Source organism: Corvus cornix, chromosome Z (genome assembly GCF_000738735.6).
Source record: "Corvus cornix cornix isolate S_Up_H32 chromosome Z, ASM73873v5, whole genome shotgun sequence".
In the NCBI taxonomy this organism is placed as follows: Eukaryota; Metazoa; Chordata; class Aves; order Passeriformes; family Corvidae; genus Corvus; species Corvus cornix.
Genome location: NC_046357.1, coordinates 319,552 through 333,402, shown reverse-complemented (window position 1 = coordinate 333,402; position 13,851 = coordinate 319,552). Strand labels below are relative to the sequence as shown.

Below are 13,851 nucleotides of genomic sequence, written 5' to 3'. Positions count from 1 at the left end.
GGTTCCCAAATCCTTTTGAGGAAGGACTGGAGACTTGAGAGATGCTCAGGAGTGATATTGTTAAGTGATGGTTTTGCTCATTAATTAACAGATAAATAATTAAGAGATAAAGTGGTCATATATAGGGATGGCAGTAGTGCTGTTCTGCCATATGCACATTTGTTCACAAATAATGCAATTTAGGGCAAGGGCAAGTGAAACACAGATATGGTTACTGATCTGATTAAATATAAAAAAAAGGAAAATACTCCCTGTCTCTTAAAGTGATGATGGGCTGCTGCTCTGTACTAAAAGTGATCTTTGTTTTGGACTGGCAGGTATTGGAGAGATCACCTGGTTTCTTTTTCAGCAGCAACAATACTCAATTTTCCTGTGCCAGAAAAGTCTTGTTCAAACAGACTTGGTTTTCCTAGACCAAAAATGTGATGCTGAGTTCCAGAGCTGTGTCTTTCAGCACTTTTCTGTTTTACTGGCTGCCTCAAATTCCTCACACCAGAATAAAACCAAAGTTAATTAAAATCAGGAACATTTTGGGTAAACAAAGCAGCAGAGGTTACTTGTGCCTTTGACAATTCCCATTTTGTGCAGGATGTTAATTCCTGTCCAGGGTGGAACATTTGGCTTTGACTTCGGTATTCACAAGGCCGCTGCATGCAAAGCCTGGTTTGTGGGACGCACTGTCAGGAAGGAGTTTACTGGAGATAAAAGGGCCCCTTAACAGTGATTAATGGCCCAGCCCAAATATTAGTTTTACACTTACGTAGTACAGGTCCATGTCTGAGGGAAACAGCAGCTGTTCCATACGTTGGGGCCATGAGGAGGAGCATCCGCCGTTGCCCCTCTCAGACCCCGATCTTGGTCAGTCCCAGCAGGTATTTCCAGTTCTGCTTCAGGACTTTTTTTCTCTGTCCTCTCCTTTATTCCTCAGTCTCATCTTTCACTCAGGACCCTTTGCCCCAAAATAGCAACATGCCCTAGTCAAAAATACAATCCTTTCTGTCGCACTGCTCCTTCTCTTCCTCTTTTTCCTTTTTTCCTCCCCCATTTAAATAAAAAACTTTCAGACAAAATTGATAGATTAGAGGTCTTCCTAGGCTAAAGCCCTGTTTCAGTATCAAGAAGGCTGAGCCCAGATCTTTTGGAAGTTTCAATTTCCTAACATCGAGATCTAAAAGAGAAGGAACCAACAAATCAATAGCAGCCACAGCTCCAGAGATAACCCTCAGGGCAGAGGGATACCTGTGCCTTTGTACCTCTTCACACAGTGATGTGATTTCAGATGGAATATTGTTCACTAAATCAACAAAAGAGGTGGTTTCACCTTGTGCCAGAACCTTAGAATTTCTTCTAAGAGCAGATTAGCAGGAGACTCGTGTTTGTGTACAGGTTTCTCCAGGGAGCTTTTCTCTGCCCAGGTACTTTCCTGCCTCATGTTTGGCACTTGCTGGAGAGAGCTCAGCTTTAAATCAGGCTCCTTTCCAAGTGAATCGTTAATTACCATAGCTGGGGTTAGTGCAGCTCAGCAGAGAATTCCGCAACGATGGAGCAGTGACTGCTAAACCGCACTTGGAGCGTGCCCCGTTATTCCCTGGATAAGGGACCCTCTCGTGCTTACAGACATACAGAAATCCTAACGCAAATTTCACAGCAAGGACGTGGAGGTGTGGAGATTTTTCCTACTCCAGCTATTCAAAGTGTTGTTTCCTGTGCATTCGCCTTCCTGGCTGTGATCCATCAAATCTATACTCATGGATTTTATGCAAGTCCATGTTCCTCTAAAACCTCTCCACCGAGCATGGCAGGGACGTTTCCCACGTGGAGGGCAGCTCTTTTCCCCAGGTTGTGAAATCAGGGGTTGACGTTTCTAAGGAAAACAGAACGGGGCCCTTGACTCCGTCTGAATCCCAATCTGTTTTCCTGAGGAGCTCCTGTGTTACTCCTTGCTCCTGCCGACAGATGGGGAACCACACCGCTGAATTCCCGGCGTGAGCTCTGCGGAACAGCATGGGCTGACCTGCTGCTTCCAGGTTTGCTGCGGTTCCTGACGGAGCACATTTGGCTTTAAAATAATGCTTTCAAAGCATTAGATCTACACGCTGTCACTCAGGATTAGTTTAGGAAGCAGGAGGGAATGGAGTTACTGGGATCTGGGAAATGACAAATGCTGCCGAGTTCAGTGATACATTCAGAGGAGTAGAATATACACATGGTCTTGCAGGGATATTTGGAAATGAAGGATAAGACTGAGGAACTAAAAATCACTGACCTGAGTTCTGTGCCTGTTTCCATTGTATTTCCTTTCTGAATTTCCTTTCCCCAGAAGAGCTGAACCCATTTAGTCCTGGAGCTGTGCAGGTGTTCAAGCACTTCATTCCTTCTCAGGTTCCCATTTGGAATGTCAGTGGAAAGGTGAGTTTTGCTCACAGATTGGTCTCTGGACCCTTTTGAACATGGAAAGGTTCCCATCAGAGTACACTTAGAAAGTCTTCTTTTTCTGATTGAGTTTTTTTTTGTTTGTTTGGGTTTGTTTGGTTTTCTTGTTGTTTTTTTTTTTTGTTGTTGTTGTGGTGGTGGTGGTAGTCTTTTTGTTTGGGGTTTTGTCTGGGTTTTTTTTACAGTAGAAGGTTGTTTTGGTTTGTTTTTTTTTTTCCTCCCTATGAGTCTGTATTGCCACAAATCAAAATTCAGGCTGTTCTGGCTGTCACTCTTCCTTGCTGCATTCTGTCTCCTGTGATGTGTGATGAGTCTTCCCTTAAGGGGGCATTACTCCTGCTTAGCTTTCACCCAGTGTATCCCATTGTTCAGCTCTGGGCAATTGTTTTGGGATATTATTGATTTTATGACTTGCATTGTTGTCTGAACAAAACCGGGCCCATTTGGGGCAATTTGCTGTTTTATTACTTTCTGAGGGAAGGGGATGTATGTTGGCTTGACTAAAGCAGCAACAAAACCCTGCTATTATTTTATGTGGTTTAAAAAGGGAATCCATCTCGTGTTTCCCTGAAGGCACTTCTGTGATCAGGAATTACTACAACATTACTCAGAGCCCTTTGTGCGGGTGTTTACTTTGGGATGTTGTCCCAGATAGTGCACATTGCTGTTCTCCTGACTGGCTGGCCTGAAAAAAAAGATGAGAGAAACCAGTCTGCCAGGCAATTTTAGCCATAATTCCATGAAAATTTGCAGTAGCAGGGGAATCCTCCAGGAGAGAGCGAGGTATCATAGCAATAATATTACTTACAAATTCAAAGCATTGTACAAAGATTAAATCATCTCTGAAGCAATTCCAAGTGATATGTCCTAGTAAAGCGATTCCAGTGACTGAAATGCTGCTCACACTCCAGCAGGCAGGGAATACGATTAAGGAGAAGAAAGTAAGAACACCAAGGACAAATTGTGGCTGCAGGGTATGCATCCAGATGCTCCTAATGGATTATTCTGCCCTACAATTGCTCTCTCACCACATGGGCAGCCTGTCTGGGCAGGGAAGCAGAGGTCTGAGACACAAAAGGAGCAATAGGTTATGTGGATTGTTATATTTTTCTCTATTGCAGGAGTAGTTTGCAAGGAGGACAGCCAGCTCTGTGCACAGATTTCCAGCAATGGTTCCCTGCACATGGGAACAGGTAAGGAGCCACTTGTGAGCAGCCAGGTCCTGCCATGGGACCACGTAGTTCTGCTGGAACTGGGAAGGCAGCTGTCCCCAGGATCCACAGGGTTTATCCATCACGTAGCAGCATCCCTCTGTTTTACCAGAGACATGTGAAAGTGAGTCAGTTTGTTTGTTTTTGAGGGAAGTTGCTGCTTTTAGCCACCTCACAATGTCATTTTATGTAACATGTTCATGAGTGGGCCTGTACCAACAGCCATGGCTGTATATATATATACATGTATGTATGTGCGTGTGTATATGTATAGATATATATGTGTATATATATATTATAGAGGCATTACAATAAAGTGGCCACATATATATATATATAAAACTTGTCACAGCATCCTTCTTCTTTTCCTGGTTTATAGCTTCCATGGTTCTTTTGCAGGCTCCATATACACAGGAAAAATAAATTCTTTTGGTCTTTGTCCTCTTCTGTGTACCAAGGAAGGTGCCTTATGGAAGTTAAAATGCTGTTTCCTATAGATGTGACTTCAAGCCTGAAACTAAGGGGAAAGTATTCCAGAAAATTAATCACTGGGCAGAGCTCATGTAGAGCTGTGGCAAAGATTGATTTGAAACAGAATGAGGGCAGGGAGGCGTTGTACTGGCTAGCTGGGAGTTGGACTCTGCTGATCCCTGTGGGTCCCTTCCAACTCAGGATATTTTATGATTCTATTCAAGACTTAAAATTAATATGCAGAGAAGTGTGAGCTAACTAGAAATTCACTCGCTCATCCTACTTTAAGCCCCCATTACTGCTTAAAATGGCTGATTAATGATGTTAGATGGTGATAGCATTCATTTGATTAAACTCCTGAAGTAAGCACAGTGGAAATGCCTAAGCACTGGATTGCTGGTAAATGTGATTTATGCTTTGTGTGTGTTGGTCTATAGAAATGTCAGCAATCTTGATGTAGGCACATCTGCATTAAATTTGTGCAACTTCTTCAAAAGTGCTGCTATTTGGACCAAAACAAATCCATAATATATTCCTGTTATAGGTGTGTGCCCACAGGAGGATGCATCCAGCTCTGGCTGATGAGAAAAGAGGCAGAGCCCCGCCGCAATCCGTGGGGACTCCGTAAGGATGTGCAGCCACCCACAGAGTTACACGTGCTGCAGCTTTTGACAACACAGAATACCTTCACTGAAGTCTTTTTTCTCTCTCTACTAATCCTCCTCCCACTCAGCAAGAAAAGTAGCTGCACAGGCTCACACAGATGCCATGCTATCAGCCTTACTTCAGAATAATTTAACACATCTCTGGAGAACTGTTCCTGACTCTTGTTTGGGGAGGCTGGGAATCGGGTTCCCTGCAGTGTTCAACCTGTACCCTCAGATAAACAACACATTTAGGTTTTGGTTGGTTACTATTTCCTACTCTTGCTCTCAGAATTCCTGCAAATTTTTGTCTTGCCAGAGAAGCTCCAAGGAGCCTGACTTGGATGGATGGAGCTGTGCTGTCCCCAGCTTCCCTCTGCCGTGTGTTGCCATCCCTGTGAGTGTCAGCAGAAATGACTGTGTTCAGAATTTATGAACAGACAAGCAAAACATGTTTGTCTGGCACAGAAATGCCAACCTGCTGAACCTCAGGTAGCCTCAGATGGTGTTTCTGACAGATCTGTACATCTTCCTTGCTGACGAAGATTTATCTCTGGATCTTTCTGTGTCAGAGAAGGAGTTTGTTCTTTTGAGGGTGGTTTGAGTACATGAGGTATGTGATCCCCTCCCTGGAGAGCATGTTCTGCCATTGGCATGAGCTGCTGCCTGGAGGGTCTTCTGGCAAGAGGAGGTGTCACTCACTGCATCCTTCTGGCTCTTCTTCCCAGCATACCAGATGGAGATGAATATGGAAGCACCAGAAGAACAGTCTCCATGTGATGTTCAGCCAGTTCAGGATTGAATTTCATCCATGGCCCCAAGAAGGTTAGAGGGTGCTATAAAGAGGTGTAATCTTACAGAAATAAGTAGTAAGGCGGATAAGGTTTTAAGGCAAGAAAAACCATCACAGGTTTCATACCATCTGGCACTGGCCATTTTTGGTTTGCCAGGGTAAGTGTCTCTACTCCCTGTGTGGTTGATCGATGAAAAATGTCCATGAGTGCAATTCAGAGGCTGGGTGGATTGAACTGATTCCTCTTCAGAGCCTAAGATGGCTCGGTAAGTATAAACCATATAAAGTCCTCCTTTTTCAGGGAGGGACCTTTCCAAGTAATCTCAGTTTTTACATTTTTGCACAATTCTTAATCCCATTCTATTCCTTCCTTGTATTTTGGGCACGTTTGGAACCTGTGCCGCCACTTGACCCCACATATGTGCATCATCCCCTTGACTCAACTTTGAGCTTTACTTATTGCACATGGTGAATATTGGGTTTGTGTAACAGATCTCTGGCAGAGCGGTTCTTTCCCCACATTTTTGTGTGAATTAGAGCAATCTGGGATACCCTTTGTAGACTTGTTCTATGCTTCAATGTTTGACTCACGACTCTAATCTGGTGCCATCTTCATGGCTTTATGTACCTCTTACCCACCCACACCTCAGATTGATTTTCCTCCTACTCACCCTTTTGCTCACTACTCTCCTCCCAGTTCTCCTCTAACTAATCCCTCTTGTTTCCCTCTGCTCTGTTTTGTTTGTTCCCTCTTCTTCTTCCCTCCTCTGTGGTGCTCAGCCTGTCCAGCTGGGGGATGCTGGGCCAAGGGTGCCATGTGAGCCATACAGCCAAGGGGGAAGTGCCTTGCTGGGCTCCTCAACAGACCGACACTGAGTACTTCCAGGAGTATTTTGGAATATGGATATTCTTAATTGGCATTCCTTATCCTACACCAGAACTCTCTTGTACTGTTAATTATTAGACTGTTCTGAATCTGTATTTTGAAGAGAGACCCTGCATTTCCCAAACCATGCCCAGGCTCTGGAGAAATGTTGGGCAGCTTGAGTTGAAGTTAGACAAACAGCATAAGAGAATAGAGAGAAAATATTCTGGCTGTTTCGCACATGGTTGCTCTCACGGTATGCCCTACAGTCCCCTCAGCCTGCAAGTGAACTGTTTATAAAGATAATTCCACTAAGCACAGACAACTGATTCATTTCCCTACAGCAGTCACACTCACAGAAATCCTAGTGAAACACTTACTCATTAACATTCTGCAATTTTATTGCTGCAGTATCCACTGCTGCAGTATTCCTTTAGGTTAAGGCACCTCAGGAAGTTCAGTCAATAACTTGTGCCATGACAGTTTGCTTTGGTTGAATGCACAGAAATTTTTAAAAACAGTACATACCCAAATGGAACCAAACAGCTCATTGAACAGGACTATCCAAATGCCTCAGTGTGAGCTGGTGGGATTGGTGCCACATCCTGGCAAGCACTTCGTGGGGTTGGAGCCGAATCTTTCACCCCTTTCAGAGGGATGCTGTTGCTTTCTGTGCCCGAGGATCTTCCAGGGTCTCCAGGTTAATATTATCCTTCTTCTAATGAGCATGTTTTATTCAAGAACAGGTATTTCCTAAAAGATTTGATATGGGGACATCTCCTGAAGGAAACCACAAAAAGTCACTTTTCTCCCAAATCTTTATAGCCCTGTGCAGAAATGGTTGAAAGCTTCTTACACCTCCTTTCAGGAACACCTGTCAGTATTGTCTGACTTCACACAACTGAAACAAAGGCACAGAAATGGTAAAGCTCATTGCTGCTTTTGAGAGAGGGAGATCCAAAATCTCCCTTTTGGACAGGAACAAAGATGGGGGGGCTGAGATTTCTTGCCAAACCTCACTGAAGTAGTTTGTCTGTTATTAACTGTATGTTTGTCACACTTTAAAGGGTCTAAAGGCCATGTCTTGGGGATCACTCCTGTTTCTCCTTCAGACATGATCAGGTAGGACTGTGAGTTTGACCTGCCTTCAATTCCACAAGAATCAAAATCCTGATGTTGTCTGGATTTGAGGTAAGTGAATGAGTTCTCCTTTAGAAAGATGATATTAAAAGTAGGGATAGCCCTAATAATGTCTCAATTATTAACAGAAACTGACATCACTGCGAGGAGGGTTGGATCATCAAATTAACTTTCCTGGTTTCAACCCCCATGATTTTCCCCATCAATCTCTAAATTTCTGTCAAAAGTACCACTATATTCTGTGTTCCTTAGTAGATGGGAGTGGATGCAAGTGGCTGTAACATTTCTAATTTCTGAATCTGTAAGTGCTACAACAGAGGATGAAAAATCAGATCAGAGTACACCAGAGCTGTAAGAAATCCCATCAGACAAACTGAGATATCTGACTCCCTAAATATTCGTGTGACCCAACCTGGACTTTTCATAGAACTAATGGAGCTCACTGTGAGTGAGAGCAAAGCTTCAGGAGTGAACAATACAGTTACTGGCACTTGTAAATGTGCAGCTGCAATTACCCAACACCTGGGTGCTGCTTCAGGCACCGCCTTCCTGAGCACAGTGTTCAAGCACAGCCCCTCACTTGGTGTGAGCCATTTACCAACTGCCTGGGAGCAAGGGGCTCAAAAAGCTTTTCAAATCAAGAATTTCAGTGATTGGAAAAGCCAGTTGAATTGATTTTGATTAAAAAAAAAAAAACAACCGACCAAAACAAAAGATACTAAAATGTATCTAAATCTCCTGCGTTATGTCAGTAGGATCTCAATTAAGAGTACCTGACTGACTGCACTTGGCTTTTATATTGGAGTAGTTCTAAAGTCCCTCTCCTTCCTGATTTGCTCTTAGAATCATGGAATCGTGGAATGGTTTGGGTTGGAAAATCAGATCTCCAATCTGATTTTTTGTGGAACTGTTATCCCTCCTCCCTGCTGTTCTGCAGAGTCCCCGTGCACACTGACCAGTTAATCCCATAATCCCAGTTGGAGATGAAAAGTAATGACAGTAAAGTGGAAGATGTTAGCAAGTGTGATAGACTGAGGATAATGATTCCTCTTGCAGCAGTGTGAGAAAATCTGTCCTCATGCATCCAAAACCTGCCAGGAGGAGGAGGAGGAGGACTTGTCCTAACCTGGATAAACCTCCACAAAGCAACTGTGCTGCACTTGGCATTTGGAATGGAAGAAGTCATTCCGTGCCCAGCAGACACAGGAGAAATGATTGTCAGCTGCAACCCAAACAGTGGGGTTACGAAACCCAAAGTGCAGGAGAAATCTCCACCCCGAAACGAGATACGCATTCATGATTTGGAATTCCAATGGGACGGGTGGGGTGGGTGTGCTGATTACTGTTTGGGGCAGGAATGATAGAGGATTTACAAAAGCTGGGCTCCTTCCCAGAGCTTGCGAGTTTGAACACGGCAATGTCTCCTTAAAGGTCAGCAGAGAGGGATTTTAGTGCAAATTCCCTATTGATAATCCTGCAGAGAATGAGCAATGCAGGCAACAATCCGGAAACTTCCATGAGACCCAAATTCCTTTGCTCCTCTTCCCAGGGGCAGGGCTCCAGAGCTTGAGCTGACCTCTCCCTTCCTTCCCCCTTCCTTCCAGAAAGCATTGGTGCAGGATTTTCACTGGGGCTATGCCAGCCAAAAATACCCTTGAAGGATCCTGGACAAGGAATTGTGCCCTCAGTAAAAACATTTCAAGCTCATATGGAGTATCCCACCATGGCCACGTGTTGGGGTGGTGTGCTGACAGCTCTTGGGGTGGCACACCAGCTTTAGCAAGACATGAACTAAGAAAAGCTGTATTTGGTGGGGTAGCCCAATGCTGCAAGTACCAAATCTGCAGCCAGAAAGTGCTTTACAGGAAGGTGCAGGTCTGTTGTCTCAGGGTTGTGTTTGTCAGGGCTCTTACTCCCAAAGAGCCACCCTGTAACGGGCTGGGAGGGGAGGTAAAGAGGATGAGGATTGCAAAGGCACTGCTTAGAACTGAAATGGATTGTTTGAAAGGTCCCACAGGTTAAGGAAAGCTGGGGAGCTTAGAGGGACTGGCTGTGCTATAGGTTTGCAGCAGGAAAGGGACTGAAGGAGGGGGTATGGGCCTGTAAGAGCACAAATCTCTGGAGAAGATGGACACCTGATACTTATTCCCTATGCACCATAATATAAGAACCAGGAGAAATCAAATTACATAGAATTATAGAGAGGCTAACAGAAGGAGGTAATTTTCCACTCCGGCCAGTTCCAGAGACAAGAGACCAAGCAAGATGAGTCTGAATGTTAATTACACCAGTCTTTTGGGTCTGGGGTTTTTCTTCCCTCAAGGGGTGAGCAGCTCAGGGAGCATTAGGGAGAGCTCCTGTCCCTGCAGTGGCCCGTGGTGTGGTGGAACAGGAGGGACAGCATTGCTAGGGAGATGCCCCAGAGATTAGAGGCTCTGGGCTTGACTCAGGCCCGTGTGACTCACCTGAACACCCGTATTCCCACGGAAGCTGTGGAAAGCTCCTGTGTCTCACTCTATCCCCAGCTCTCAACTCCAGGCCTGTTGGATGCTCTCCCTCCCTGCCACCTGCCCAGACGGGTGAGTGCCACACGCAGGTGGGACTCACACACTGCTGAGTGACCCTGACACAGTACAAATCTGAGCAACTTTACTTCATAAATGCTTCAGGTTTCATTTTATTTTCCTCTTTTGCTGTCTTCCTCAGGGATGTCTTCCTGTGATTCTCAGTACCACGCACATCCCAACAAACCCCAGGTGTATTAATACAGACAGAATGTGAAATGCAAGTGAAAGAAACAGTCTGCAGAACAAATCTCATGGTATTTGGATTGCTCATGGGCTAAGCAAGGTAAAACATCCTCAGGTTAAGTACTGACCTGGAAGGAAAGCTCCTGCCCTGTGACAGCACTGCCCAGGGGCCTCTGCCAGTGGCACTGCTGCCTGGGGACCTGGCCCCCCCACTCCCACACGATCCAGAACACTCCCATGCTGTGGGAGATGGTGAGCTGGAAGGAATTGTCTGGAAAATGGGCCACTGACTATATCAAAGGCCTTTTAGAACAATTAGCAGCCCCTTTCCAAAGGCTGTGGCACCACACCTACAATTCTATTATTACCCTTTAAATAGCCCCAAAATGTTGGGTTTTTCCTTTCCTGTAAACTACCGTTTACTGACAGAGACACAGGACTTCTCTGGACTTCTCCAGGGTTAGTCTTTTTTTTTCTTCCTCATGCCTGCAGTGTTATACTGTCACTGGGAACTGAGCAACAATTAACAATTTATGTTTTGTGGGAGCTCAATTCAACTTGGCTTGGCTTATAGCTTTAATGAGTTTTCTATGACATTCTCAATAATGCATTATAAAATACTGACATGTTTTTAAATAGTTATTCTTTTACTCATTTTCTGTGTTCTGAACCATGCTCAGCCCCCAGCCATTTCAATAATGCTTTAAGGAAGGTATATACTGAGAACACAGAGGTAATTATGTTAGTCCAACAGCAACCTGATAAAATATTAACATTTCTTATGAAATTTTTTCCAGAAAGAAGGAGAAAAATCATCACCAGTGAGAAGCTTTGCAGTGAGAAAAGCCTTTTTTCAGCAAAAGATTGTTAAGTAACACCATTAAATATTGAACGATGCTGAGGTGTGTCTGTACACAGCCTCCTTTTGGCTCGGTGTGATGCAGATTTTATTTCTTCCTCTGCAGAAATCATGAAATCCTGTTTTAAATCACGATGGAAGAGCCAATCAGATAAAACCTGTACCTTGCCACTACTACTTTTATGATTTGTTAAGTTCACTGGAATGAGTAATACAGCGTGAATAGAACATTTTAAATACCCCTTGGCAGTCACTGAAGTACAATAATCATTTAAAAGACAGGAATTACAAAACTCCATGTGCAGCTGGTGCCACATCAAACCAAAGGGAGCCTTGTCTGGGTGATTTTCACCTCCTGAGTGGCTGGGGACCTCTGCACTCTCATTTTGTATTTCACCAGAGCTGTTGAGAATAAATAAATAATAAACTGAACAGCAAAAAGCAAGTCATTCTGAGCAGCCTCTGGCAGCAGTTTGCTCTCATAATGCTGTTTGGTGAGCTGGAGGCATCCAGCTCATTTCCTAAAGAGCATTTTCTGCTTAGGTCAGGGCTCTATTAATCTGTTCAAGCCAATTCTATAAAATCCAAACCATCTGTATTTGGGAAGATCATGGTTTATTTGGATTTTCTTTGTGTCTGCTGTCAGTAGATTATTAAAAGTACGAGGGATTTACAGTGTAAAGTCTCTCTATTGGCATGTTACAGCGACCTTCTAAGTAGCATCTCCCAATATTTGGGTAACAGCTGGTATAGTTAAGTCCAGCAGGGAAACAAAGAACAGCCACAAATACTGGAAATGGCTGAGCTTTGGCAGTGTAGAAAGGCTGCAAGGACTGGGGATAGCTGTGCTTTCAGTGTTTCAGCAGGTGTTTTATTGGCAGTTTCTGAAGATTCCTTGTGAAACACACCACAATGGCCAGGTAACATTTTTGTATCAGGGATGCCTGGAATTTCTAGGGAAGTGGTGAAGCAGTCACTGGAGATCTGGCCCAGCAAGCCATTACTTCATGTTGTCCTTATGCCCCCATGCCCAGGTGCCATCCAGCCCCATGCTGCGTGCGGGGCAGCTGCTCCTCCTCAATGCACCACTCGCAGGGGCTGCTCCCACTCCCCACTGCTTCCCGTCCTGCACAGGTGGAGGGAGCGTCTGCTCTCATGGAGAATTGCCAGCCATAAGACATACTAAATCTATTTTTCTCAGAAAATTGTAAATAATTCATGGGGCTTGGTTCTATAAAGAGGCCAGTTATAAATCATCCGAGCTGCACCTGGAGATTTCTGATGTCAGCATTATCACATGAATTACATCTCTCCAGGGCCATCTATTATTGTAAACACAATTCCAAAGGGGAATTATGCATGTAACATGCACAGGCAAACAAACAAGTAATCTTCAGCCTGGATTTGATACTAAAGCTTTGCAATCCAATTGAGTTGTTAGTGGCACTAATTGTCATGCTCTGGCCTCAGAGATCCTTTCATTTTGCTCCTGTACAGGTGTATTTTTCCCTGGGGAGCACCTGTTGGTGGGAATGCTGGCTGACTGTACACCACCAGCAGCCCAGGTGCTGTGAGGTGGAAGGAAAAAGCCATGGATGTGATTCCAGAGGGATGTGAACATGTGCTGCAGAAAAGATCTGGATTCTGAGATTTCCATGTACCACCACATTTACAGTGCTGGGATTACAGTCCACTTACAGCTGTTGAATTACACCCAACTGTTTCTTTTTCATACTGCTCTTCAGAAATAGAAACATTCTTGAATAGAAACATGCCAGGTTCCTGATGGTTTCCAACTCTTGGTGTCAGCACAGAAAGACAAGGGAGGCAAAGAACTGAGATGTGTTTATGGAACTGAATGAAAGGACTACTGAAATCCTGTGTTTCCGTGGTATCCCGGGGATGGGAGGTGGAGGAGATGCTTCTGTTAAGGCAACGAAGTAGGTCAGTGAAAAGCAGGGGGGAAAGCTACATCCAGAGTTGGGAATGATCTGCTGAGCTTGGAACAAAGAATAAAACTGAATCTCTCTTGGCGTAAGACCTGTGCAATGAGCCTGGTGCCAGGTGCTCCTGTGCACCCGGCCATCCCAGGGCTCGCCTTGGCCAGGCAAACAGGAGCATTTTGCCCCTGGTGCTGGGGAAGGCCCGGCCCAGCCGTGCCCAGGACTGCCTGCACCACGTGTAGTTTATGGCCAGGAGGGATCCGTGGGAGTACAAAGGCTGATGTCTCCCCAGGCTGGACTTTACCAGTTCATGCTCAGCTCCGGGGCACTGCTGTCTGGGCAGAGGTCACATCCTTCCTGCCCCAGATAGGGCTTTGGAAAGGCTGGAAAAAACGCTTTCTGGCCTACAGACTACTGTGGAATCTCTCCAGAGAAAGGGATCTCCTTTTTCCCGTTCTGCTCAGCTCCGTGAAACAGAAACAGGTATAAAGCACCTGAGCACACGGAGGTGGGCTGCTGAAGACAGAGCCAGTGGCACTTGTCCGAAGTGCACAGAACAGCCTTGTGTTGGGCTGTGGTGACAGATCTGTCCCGTGCCAGTGGCCCCACGTGCCTTTGGTAACACACTGTACACTTACAAGTAAATGTAATAGAGCATAAACGTGTCTGGGCACCGCTGCCATCGAACTTCCTCATTAGCCTCCACTTAAGCACCACCGCACTGCCAGGAGATACCGAGAGA

At 44.9% G+C, this 13,851-nt stretch overlaps 1 long non-coding RNA gene across 1 annotated transcript in view; it reads left to right on the top strand.

The window, feature by feature from the left end:
* The window catches only part of LOC109143292, a 45,403-nt gene extending 33,555 nt beyond the window's left edge, over positions 1–11,848 (top strand). Inside the window, exons 5-10 of the long non-coding RNA XR_005603859.1 lie at positions 2,321–2,409; positions 3,555–3,626; positions 4,660–5,372; positions 5,488–10,136; positions 10,264–10,407; positions 11,105–11,848. This is a non-coding gene — a long non-coding RNA (uncharacterized LOC109143292). The remainder of the gene's footprint in view (positions 1–2,320; positions 2,410–3,554; positions 3,627–4,659; positions 5,373–5,487; positions 10,137–10,263; positions 10,408–11,104) is intronic.
* The last annotated feature ends 2,003 nt before the right edge of the window (positions 11,849–13,851 follow it).